General features: G+C 33.8%; 3 non-coding genes across 3 annotated transcripts; 1 reads left to right on the top strand and 2 right to left on the bottom strand.

The window, feature by feature from the left end:
* Positions 1–714: 714 nt before the first annotated feature.
* On the bottom strand, positions 715–787 carry TRNAF-GAA (transfer RNA phenylalanine (anticodon GAA)). Its single transcript has one exon. It is a non-coding gene; the product is annotated as a tRNA-Phe (tRNA).
* Positions 788–2623: 1836 nt separating this feature from the next.
* TRNAT-UGU (transfer RNA threonine (anticodon UGU)) lies at positions 2624–2696 on the top strand. The gene has a single exon. It is a non-coding gene; the product is annotated as a tRNA-Thr (tRNA).
* Positions 2697–3801: 1105 nt separating this feature from the next.
* TRNAS-GGA (transfer RNA serine (anticodon GGA)) lies at positions 3802–3889 on the bottom strand. Its single transcript has one exon. It is a non-coding gene; the product is annotated as a tRNA-Ser (tRNA).
* Positions 3890–12227: the final 8338 nt, after the last annotated feature.

Here is a 12227-nt window from a genome sequence, read left to right as displayed (position 1 = left end):
TGACATTAAATCAGGCAGAGTAATGGAAGTTGCATTCAGATATTATTATGTGAGAAATCACAAAATTCAGAAATAATAGAATGAATAATTATAGGGTTTAAAATAGGATGGATAGGAGTTTCTTAAGATTCTAAAACAAAAACAATACTGAGTTCTTATCAGCCAAGCCAATAAAAGAAATAGGATGAACTGCAAAAATTCTTTATCTTTATAATAAACTAATTCTTTATCTTTATAATAAACTATATAACGTGCACATCACCATCAATTATACGGCCACGAAAAAAAAAACACAAAGAAAAGGGCTCGATTCTATTTTGGTAATCCTTCTCAGATGAATTCTTAATATTCTCACTCCACCCCAGAACTTCGACTTTTAGGTCTTTTAACCAACTAATTAAACCACTCGAATATTATGGAAATAGAAACCTTTTTTTGTATCGCAGAAAAAAAAGGAAAAAAATAGATAAAGAATTCATTATCTATATATCTATATCTATATATATATAGATACTATAGATAAGCGAATATACCTAATAAAAAATTGCATCTATTCTTTAATCATCTAGGAAAAGTATATCTACAGATACCTAAATAGATCAAAGAAATATGTTATGTATCAGAATCTAGAAGAACACAAATTTGTATGAGTATCTATCCCCCATATTCATTAAAATGAATATGGGGGATAGATACTCATACAAATGAATCTTGTGTCAGGAACCAGATTTGAACTGGTGACACGAGGATTTTCAGTCCTCTGCTCTACCAACTGAGCTATCCCGACCATTCTTGAAGCTTAATACTTTGATTTTAAAAGATTTTTAAAATCTATGTTAATGAATCTATATCAACTAAGTAAAAAAAAAGTTTGTAAGTGAGTTTCCGCAGTAATAATTATTTTTTATTGTTAATCGTTAATTACGCATATGAAAATTCCTTGCTAAAAAATAAGATATTAATTTATACATTTCTGATTAAAAAAAATTCTATGTGTTTCACATATATATTTATATCTATTCCAAAACTCGTCCCTTGTCATTATGATAGATAAGAAAATTATGATAGATAGGAAATTGATGAAAATAAAAATTCCAATTTCGTTGGGAAATAATAAATCGAATAAAACACATAAATAAGGACTTCAAGATAGAGAGGATATAGGAAAAAAATTAGAAAATGAAAAAGTATTTTTGGGGATAGAGGGACTTGAACCCTCATGATTTCTTAAGTCGACGGATTTTCCTCTTACTTTCAATTTCATTGTTGTCGGTATTGACATGTAGAATAGGACTCTATCTTTATTCTCATCTGATTTATCAGTTCTTCAAGGGTTTTAGCCGATTATGATGAAGTGAATAATTTCATCAATAAATATTCCATCTTTTCTTCAACTTCGAATTGATTTGATTCACATTTTTCATTTGTGAATATTTTTATCACAAATAGATCTTCAATAATAAAATAAAAAGTAACAAATTGAAAGAGTATTTCAGTATATATATATGTTTCTAAATGTTTATCTTTGATCCATTCCTGTAATTTTGGTGAAAGGATTCTTTTACTAATGCAATAAAAAAAGTCGTCAATTTCGTTTGTTAGAACAGCTTCCATAGAGTCTCTGCACCTATCCCTTTTTTATTATCACTTTCTGAATTTTTATTTGTTTTCAGAAAACAGGATTTGGCTCAGGATTGCCCATTGTGAATTCCAGGGTTTCTCTGAATTTGAAAATTATTACTTGGTAAGTTTCCATACCAAAACTCAATCCAATTAAGTCCGTAGCGTCTACCAATTTCGCCATATCCCCATCTTTTTTTTTATTTGAATCTGATTATAATAGAATGCTTTTTTTTTCATTTCTATTATGAGAATTATGCGGGAACTTTTGAATTCATTAAATACATATTATTTTATTAAATATTAAAAACCCCTTTCTCCAATTTTATAGATTTTATTTCATCTATATTGGATACCTTTATTTGTTTGAATCAGAACTAATTCTAATATCTATATATTAACAATTCAATATACACAGATATAGACCACATATCTACTTATCTTCTATGTACCTACTTATCTTCTTTTTTCATACAATTTAGAATACTCGAATGGTCGATTCTTTTTTTTTTTTTGTTTTTGCTTAAAAAAAAAAAGAAAATAAACAATCCATTTATTCATATACAATTTATATAACTAAAACGAATCTAGTGGCTAAAAAAAACCATTCTTTTAATTGAATATAATATAGAATTAGACATTTACTTAGAAATATGGAATTCCTTAATAAATATTTACTAAAATTTATATTTATTCAAATTTACTTTAAGTACTAATAAATAATCTTTTTGAAAGAAATCAATTTAATAATATATATCTAGAATAGTAGATCGAAATAAATTATATTAAATAAATTATATTAATATAATATTAATTATTATCTTGCACTTTATGTTATCAGATAAAATAAATAATAGAAATAATAAAAATTGGGTTTGATTTTCTATATTTTCTTTCTCTATTTTTGATGTTTGTATTAATTTGAATTTTGTTATAAATAACTAAAAATTGATAACTAAGATCCCATTCAATTCTTCTGCATATGTATATTTCGTTTACATTAGCCGGTTTAGCTCAGAGGTTAGAGCATCGCATTTGTAATGCGATGGTCATCGGTTCGAATCCGATAACCGGCTTTTCTCTATTTGTTTTTTACATAATTGATAATATCTTTTTTAGAAATAAAAAATTGGGAGAGTTCGATCTCTGCGGAAGAAATCAAGAAATTAACCTACTTTTTTGTATTCTTTTATATACAATAAATTCGGATATTGATAAAATTCATCTAATTCTTCTTTGTACTATAAAACTTTAGTAGATTTCGCTTCATTTAGAATTCTATAATATTTTTCATTTCGTTTAGTTTTCATTTCGATTTATAAGATTTTTCATTTTAAAAAAGGAGTTTTTATGTCACGTTACAGAGGACCTCGTTTCAAAAAAATACGTCGTCTAGGATATTTACCAGGACTTACTAGTAAAAGGCCAACAGTCAAAAACGAATTTCGAAATCAATTGCGCTTCAGTAAAAAATCTCAATATCGTATTCGTTTAGAAGAAAAACAAAAATTGCGTTTTCATTATGGTCTTACAGAACGACAATTGCTTAAATACGTTCGTATCTCCGGAAAAGCTAAAGGATCAACTGGTCAGGTTTTATTACAACTACTTGAAATGCGCTTGGATAACATACTTTTTCGATTGGGTATGGCTGCGACTATTCCTCAAGCCCGCCAATTTATAAACCATAGACATGTTTTAGTTAATGGTCGTATAGTGGATATACCAAGTTATCGTTGTAAACCTCAAGATATTATTACAGCAAAGGATGAACAAAAATCTAAAACTCTTATTCAAAATTATTTTGATTCAGCCCCCCATGAGAAATTGCCAAATCATTTGACTGTTCACCCTTTCCAATATAAAGGTTTAATTAATCAAATAATAGATAATAAATGGGTTGGTTTGAAAATAAATGAATTACTGGTTGTAGAATATTATTCTCGTCAAACTTAAACTTAACTAAAATAACAAGAGTTTTTTTTACAAGGATTTTCTGCTATTCATATATCATAGACATGGATATGCGAAAATTTTTATTCCTTGCCCACCCGTTATCCACTATTTTTTGTATTACCGAAAAATGAGGAATATAAAGTTGTCCATATCAACAAACAAATTTGAAATATGAAATAATGGTATGCATTGGGATGAGTAATATTGATGAATTTGGTAAAGATTCGGAAAGAGAGGGATTCGAACCCCCGGTAAACAAAAAGCCTACATAGCAGTTCCAATGCTACGCCTTGAACCACTCGGCCATCTCTCCTATATAATGATGCCCAGAAACCGGTTGAATGTTGAATAGTGAATCAATCCTATTTTTCATAAATGCATAAAACCTATTCAAACTATAAAAATACAAAGTAAAATTAAAAAAAAACCTCCTACAAGGTCTTAGGATAAACAAATTTGATTGATGAGTTCATTTTTACGTTATTTCGCACTGTATTATAATTATACAATTCCTTTATTTGTGGGATTGATTTCTCACACCATGATTAATTAAATTATAGAATGGATTTCTACCTATGCCTAGATCTCGGATAAATGAAAATTTTATAGATAAGACCTTTTCAATTGTAGCCAATATCTTATTACGAATAATTCCGACAACTTCAGGAGAAAAAAGGGCATTCACTTATTACAGAGATGGTGTGATTTGATTCCATTTTTTTTGACCGATTTCGGTCAAAAAAAAATGGAATGGAAAAACCCCACGCGTGTTGAAGGTGAAATTTGTAAATAAAAGGATTAATTCCTTCTGTCGTGTATCCTCGATTAATGAAGCCTTATATGCTTGAATTTTAGGTTTCTAGTATTAAGCGAAAGGTTATACCTATACTTATGGGGTTAGGTCAACCCCAAATTACTAGTACTGATAGGCAACATTGGGAAAGAAGCACTACGCTTGGGAATCAAGGACACGAAAACTTTGTATCTATCTATATCCATGGCTTATCGAGATTGGGACTAACAGGAATGGTTGGGACAATAAATATCCATCTCGTTCATATTTTGGATACCCATAGAACCATCGAAGATTATTGAGGTGACTAATTCCAGGAAATTAAGCAGCGTAGAGGACAAAGAAATTGTTGAAGTTCTTATTTTTTTTTATCAAGTACCTACATACTTAATGTTAAGAAATAATTTTTGACAGGAAGGTTGGCTAGAGATTTATTGTAAAAACACTAGCTCTGTTCAGTTGAGAATGAGAATACTGGAATATTTTTTGATTTGATGGATTTTTCTCATTACACACATAAGGGGGGAGCCGTATGAGATGAAAATCTCACGTACAGTTCTGGAGCGGAGATTCTTTGAACCGAATGACGACCGTAACGGATGTCAGCTCAATCTGAAGGAAATTATGCAGAAGCTTTACAGAATTATTATGAGGCTATGCGACTGGAAATTGATCCCTATGATCGAAGTTATATACTTTATAACATAGGCCTTATTCACACAAGTAACGGAGAACATACTAAAGCTTTGGAATATTATTTTCGGGCGCTCGAACGAAACCCATTTTTACCCCAAGCTTTTAATAATATGGCCGTGATCTGTCATTACGTGCGACTATCTCCACTATAGAAAGAAAAAAGAAAAGAACAAGCAAATCCACAAATTTTAATATAAGAAATATAGAAATATAAATAATTATAAATAAGAAAGGCTTTCTACATATATATATCGTTCAAAACAACGATTTTTATCAGCTGTAGCAAAGAAACTTCATAGAAGTAAAAATATGAAGAAATCGATATGTCTAGATACCCTCTTTTTCTATGGATAAAAGATCTAATTGATAAAGGAAGCATCGTAAGGATCAATTAACACGGTTTTCAATCGATATAATAAAAACTGCTTCCTTATCTCATGATAAATAAAGAAGTCAGGAATCCACTTATGTAATAAAAAGGATCCCCTGGTATTTTGAGCAGCGGTGTAGTATCAAATCCCAAAGATAGAAAGTATTTTCTCTTTACTTATAAGAACTTATAAGATAAGAAAGAAAAAACTTTTACCAAGATTCTATAGAAATGAATCTATCATATATTTTTGTATATGATATATAAAATCGAGATAGTTACCTTTCAGAAAATTAGAATTAGGGCGTTAATGCCAATGCTTGATTCCCTTTTCTGAAGGTAGGAGAAAAGATAAAACTAAAAAAAAAGATGAAATTCTTTGAAATTCTTTATTTATTAGTAAAAATGAAAGTTTGAAACTCATATTAATAATTTCTTTTTTTCTTTTAGTTAACTTCAAGATAATAGAACAAAAAAAGAATTGACTACTGAGCCGTATGAGTCAGGAAATTCTCAAGTACGGTTCTAAGGAAAGGAATTGACTCACCTATTTCGACCGAGGAGAACAGGCCATTCGGCAGGGAGACTCAGAAGTTGCGGAGTCTTGGTTTAATCAAGCCGCTGAATATTGGAAACAAGCTATAGCTCTCACCCCCGGTAATTATATTGCAGCACAGAATTGGTTGAAGATCACAGGGCGTTTTGAATAAGAACACTCTGTTTCTTTTTTTTCTTATATATTTATCTATCTATATAAAGATATAGATAGATAAATATATATTGTTATAAATTCTTGTTTCTTGTCCCTATCAAATTCAAAAATCATTTCTATAGGAACGACCAATCACATAATTTAAATATATCCCTTCTAATTTTGTTCGATTTTGTCTAGTATTTCATAGAAATAAACGAGATGTGGATACAGTAGATAATTTTCTCCTTTTTTCTGTTATTTAAACTAATATTCAATCAAATTAAGAAAAGAGACCTTCAAAAAAAGAAATAAAATATAGGTATATTGCCTAATAATGAATGCTAATGCCTGCTCAATTTGAAATAGAGTACATACTTATACTTTATCTAAAAAAAAAAATAAAATCTAAGGAATAGAATTAGAATAAAATCTGAATACATTTGATTAGGCTGCACGAAAAATTATTGAACTTCCATTCAGAGTTCCCAAAAAGGTCTTAGAAGATTAAAATAGGTCCGTTGAGCGCCTCACTCTTATGTCATAATAGATTCGAACACTTGCCCCGAATTGACTTCGAGATCATAATTGTTCTAGTGAAAAACTAAAGAAATGAAATTTACTAAGATATCCAATACATGAGAGATAGGAGAGAACAAAACTCAATAGAAACATCTCTAATAAGTTCACTAATTCTGTTTTATGTTGGCAGGTCTCTTTGTATGTGTTGTCTGGAAAGAGGAGGACTCAATGATTATTCGTTCACCGGAACCAGAAGTTAAAATTTTGGTAGATAGGGATCCTATAAAAACTTCTTTTGAGGAATGGGCAAAACCTGGTCATTTCTCAAGAACAATAGCTAAGGGACCAGATACTACTACTTGGATCTGGAACCTACATGCTGACGCTCATGATTTTGATAGCCATACTAATGATTTAGAGGAGATTTCCCGAAAAGTTTTTAGTGCGCATTTTGGCCAACTCTCTATCATCTTTCTTTGGCTGAGTGGCATGTATTTTCATGGTGCTCGTTTTTCCAATTATGAGGCATGGTTAAGTGATCCTACTCACATTAGGCCTAGTGCTCAGGTGGTTTGGCCAATAGTGGGTCAAGAAATATTGAATGGTGATGTAGGGGGGGGGTTCCGAGGAATACAAATAACCTCTGGTTTTTTTCAGATTTGGAGAGCATCTGGAATAACTAATGAATTACAACTCTATTGTACTGCAATTGGTGCATTGGTCTTTGCAGCCTTAATGCTTTTTGCTGGTTGGTTTCATTATCACAAAGCTGCTCCAAAATTGGCTTGGTTCCAAGATGTAGAATCTATGTTGAATCACCATTTGACAGGGCTCCTAGGGTTGGGGTCTCTTTCTTGGGCAGGACATCAAATACATGTATCTTTACCGATTAACCAATTTCTAAATGCTGCAGTAGATCCCAAAGAGATACCACTTCCTCATGAATTTATCCTAAATCGGGATCTTTTGGCTCAACTTTATCCGAGTTTTTCCGAGGGAGCAACCCCATTTTTTACCTTGAATTGGTCAAAATACGGAGAATTTCTTACTTTTCGTGGAGGATTAGATCCAGTAACTGGAGGTTTATGGCTGACCGATATTATACACCATCATTTAGCTATTGCAATTCTTTTCTTGATAGCGGGTCACATGTATAGGACCAACTGGGGTATTGGTCACAATATAAAAGACATTTTAGAGGCACATAAAGGTCCATTTACAGGCCAGGGTCATAAAGGTATATATGAGATTCTAACAACGTCATGGCATGCTCAATTATCTATTAATCTAGCTATGTTAGGCTCTTTGACCATTGTTGTAGCTCACCATATGTATTCTATGCCTCCTTATCCATACCTAGCTACTGACTATGGTACACAACTGTCATTGTTTACACATCACATGTGGATTGGTGGATTTCTCATAGTCGGTGCTGCTGCGCATGCAGCGATTTTTATGGTAAGAGATTATGATCCGACTATTCGATACAACGATCTATTAGATCGTGTCCTTAGACATCGTGATTCAATCATATCACATCTTAACTGGGTATGTATCTTTTTAGGTTTTCACAGTTTTGGTTTGTATATTCATAATGATACCATGAGCGCATTAGGGCGCCCTCAAGATATGTTTTCAGATACTGCTATACAATTACAGCCGATCTTTGCTCAATGGATACAAAATACCCACGCTTTAGCACCTGGCACAACAGCCCCAGGTGCAGCAACAAGTACCAGTTTGACTTGGGGAGGTGAAAATTTAGTAGCAGTGGGCGGTAAAGTTGCTTTGTTACCTATTCCTTTAGGAACTGCGGATTTTTTGGTCCATCATATTCATGCATTTACAATTCATGTAACAGTATTGATACTCTTAAAGGGTGTTCTATTTGCTCGTAGTTCACGATTGATACCGGATAAAGCAAATCTAGGTTTTCGTTTCCCTTGTGATGGACCTGGAAGAGGGGGGACATGCCAAGTATCCGCTTGGGATCATGTCTTCTTAGGACTATTTTGGATGTACAATTCAATTTCCGTAGTTATATTCCATTTCAGTTGGAAAATGCAGTCAGATGTTTGGGGTAGTATAAGTGATCAAGGGATAGTAACTCATATCACAGGAGGAAATTTTGCGCAGAGTTCCATTACCATTAATGGGTGGCTTCGTGATTTCTTATGGGCGCAGGCATCCCAGGTAATTCAGTCTTATGGTTCTTCATTATCTGCATATGGTCTTTTTTTCTTGGGTGCACATTTTGTATGGGCTTTTAGTTTAATGTTTCTATTCAGCGGGCGTGGTTATTGGCAAGAACTTATTGAATCCATTGTTTGGGCTCATAATAAATTAAAAGTTGCTCCTGCTACTCAGCCCAGAGCCTTGAGCATTGTACAAGGACGTGCTGTAGGAGTAACACATTACCTTCTAGGTGGAATTGCCACAACATGGGCATTCTTCTTAGCAAGAATTATTGCAGTAGGATAATAGCTAGGAGGATTTGAAAATCATTATGGCATTAAGATTTCCAAGCTTTAGTCAAGGCTTAGCTCAAGACCCCACTACTCGTCGTATTTGGTTTGGTATTGCTACCGCACATGACTTCGAAAGTCATGATGATATTACTGAGGAACGTCTTTATCAGAATATTTTTGCTTCTCATTTCGGGCAATTAGCAATCATTTTTCTGTGGACTTCCGGGAATCTCTTTCATGTAGCTTGGCAAGGTAATTTTGAGACATGGGTACAGGATCCTTTACATGTAAGACCTATTGCTCATGCAATTTGGGATCCTCATTTTGGTCAACCAGCTGTAGAAGCTTTTACTCGAGGGGGTGCTCTAGGTCCTGTTAATATAGCCTATTCTGGTGTTTATCAGTGGTGGTATACAATCGGTTTACGTACTAATGGGGATCTTTATACTGGAGCTATTTTTCTATTAATACTTTCTATTATATCTTTAATAGCAGGTTGGTTACACCTACAACCAAAATGGAAACCGAGTGTTTCGTGGTTTAAAAATGCCGAATCCCGCCTCAATCATCATTTGTCAGGACTATTCGGAGTAAGTTCCTTGGCTTGGACAGGGCATTTAGTTCATGTTGCTATTCCGGGGTCCAGGGGGGAATCCGTTCGATGGAACAATTTATTAGATATCTTGCCGCACCCCGAGGGATTAGGTCCATTTTTTACAGGTCAGTGGAATCTTTATGCTCAAAACCCAGATTCCAATAATCATATATTTGGTACCCCTCAAGGAGCAGGAACTGCTATTCTAACACTTCTCGGAGGATTTCATCCGCAAACTCAAAGTTTATGGTTAACTGATATTGCACACCATCATTTGGCTATTGCGTTTATTTTTCTAGTTGCTGGCCATATGTATAGAACTAATTTCGGGATTGGTCACAGTATTAAAGATCTTTTAGAAGCACATACTCCTCCGGGGGGTAGATTGGGGCGTGGGCATAAGGGTCTTTATGATACAATCAATAATTCAATTCATTTTCAATTAGGTCTTGCTCTAGCCTCTTTAGGGGTTATTACTTCCTTGGTAGCACAACACATGTACTCTTTACCTGCTTATGCGTTTATAGCGCAAGACTTTACTACTCAAGCTGCCTTATATACTCATCATCAATATATAGCAGGCTTCATTATGACAGGGGCTTTTGCTCATGGAGCTATCTTTTTTATTAGAGATTATAATCCAGAGCAGAATCAAGATAATGTCTTGGCAAGAATGTTAGACCATAAAGAAGCTATCATATCCCACTTAAGTTGGGCTAGCCTCTTTCTGGGGTTCCATACTCTGGGACTTTATGTCCATAACGATGTCATGCTTGCTTTTGGTACTCCGGAGAAACAAATTTTGATTGAACCTATATTTGCCCAATGGATACAATCTGCTCATGGTAAAACTTCCTATGGGTTCGATATACTTTTATCTTCAACGAACAGTCCGGCGTTCAATGCGGGACGAAGCATATGGTTGCCTGGTTGGTTAAACGCTGTAAATGAGAATAGTAATTCTCTATTCTTAACAATAGGGCCTGGAGACTTCTTGGTTCATCATGCTATTGCTCTTGGTTTACATACAACTACTTTGATTTTAGTAAAAGGTGCTTTGGATGCGCGTGGTTCTAAGTTAATGCCTGATAAAAAAGATTTTGGTTATAGTTTTCCTTGTGATGGCCCGGGACGAGGCGGAACTTGTGATATTTCCGCTTGGGACGCATTTTATTTGGCAGTTTTCTGGATGTTAAATACCATTGGATGGGTTACTTTTTATTGGCATTGGAAACACATTACACTATGGCAGGGTAATATTTCACAGTTTAATGAATCTTCTACCTATTTGATGGGATGGTTAAGAGATTATCTATGGTTGAACTCTTCACAACTTATCAATGGATATAACCCTTTTGGTATGAATAGTTTATCAGTCTGGGCATGGATGTTCTTGTTTGGACATCTTGTTTGGGCTACTGGATTTATGTTCTTAATTTCTTGGCGCGGATATTGGCAGGAATTGATTGAAACTTTGGCATGGGCTCATGAACGTACACCTTTGGCTAATTTGATTCGATGGAGAGATAAACCAGTGGCTCTTTCCATTGTGCAAGCAAGATTGGTTGGACTAGCCCACTTTTCCGTAGGTTATATATTTACTTATGCAGCCTTCTTAATTGCCTCTACATCGGGCAAATTCGGTTAATTGAATTCTTTATTATATATATCTGGCAAGAATCTCATTTCCTTCTATAGGGAAGAGAAGCCACTTATACATCTAGGATCCGACTTCTATCATTGATGCTAATAGCAAATTAACCATTATGGCAAGGAAAAGTGTTATTCAGAGGGAAAAGAAGAGACAAAAATTGGAACAGAAATATCATTTGATTCGCCGATCCTCAAAAAAAGAAATAAGCAAAGTTCCGTCGTTAAGTGAGAAATGGGAAATTCATGGAAAATTAGAATCACTACCGCGTAATAGTGCACCTATACGTCTTCATCGACGTTGTTTTTCGACCGGAAGACCGAGAGCTAATTATCGAGACTTTGGATTATCTGGACACATACTTCGGGAAATGGTTCATGCATGTTTCTTGCCGGGTGCAACAAGATCCAGTTGGTAAGGATTTCCAATTATCTTCATTTTTTTCATTTTATTATCAGCGATCATAGGAGGGTCCCTTTACCGTTATGTATAAATGGTTTATTCTATTTATATAGATATGGTAAAGGGACGCATTCCATCTTTGTTTTTGTTCATTAGTTATCAATTCTTTTCTTTATCGCGGAGTAGAGCAACTTGGTAGCTCGCAAGGCTCATAACCTTGAGGTTACGGGTTCAAATCCCGTCTCCGCAACTTTTTGAATTTGATAAAAAAACAAGGTTTCAAGAAGAAGGGCATTATACGCAGTAAATTCTATGGCATTTTTCATACTATGACTATTAAATACATAGGGCGGATAGCGGGAATCGAACCCGCGTCTTCTCCTTGGCAAAGAGAAATTTTACCATTCGACTATATCCGCGTTTTCATTGTACTTGATATGCGATTCTATTTATACAGAGATGG

The sequence above is a fragment of the Vigna unguiculata genome, unplaced genomic scaffold (genome assembly GCF_037176805.1).
Source record: "Vigna unguiculata cultivar grain cowpea cultivar isolate G323 ecotype 2 unplaced genomic scaffold, ASM3717680v1 ptg000211l, whole genome shotgun sequence".
Classification (NCBI taxonomy): Eukaryota; Viridiplantae; Streptophyta; class Magnoliopsida; order Fabales; family Fabaceae; genus Vigna; species Vigna unguiculata.
The sequence above is the reverse complement of the archived record's forward strand: the minus strand, read 5'-3'. Positions and strand labels throughout refer to the sequence as shown.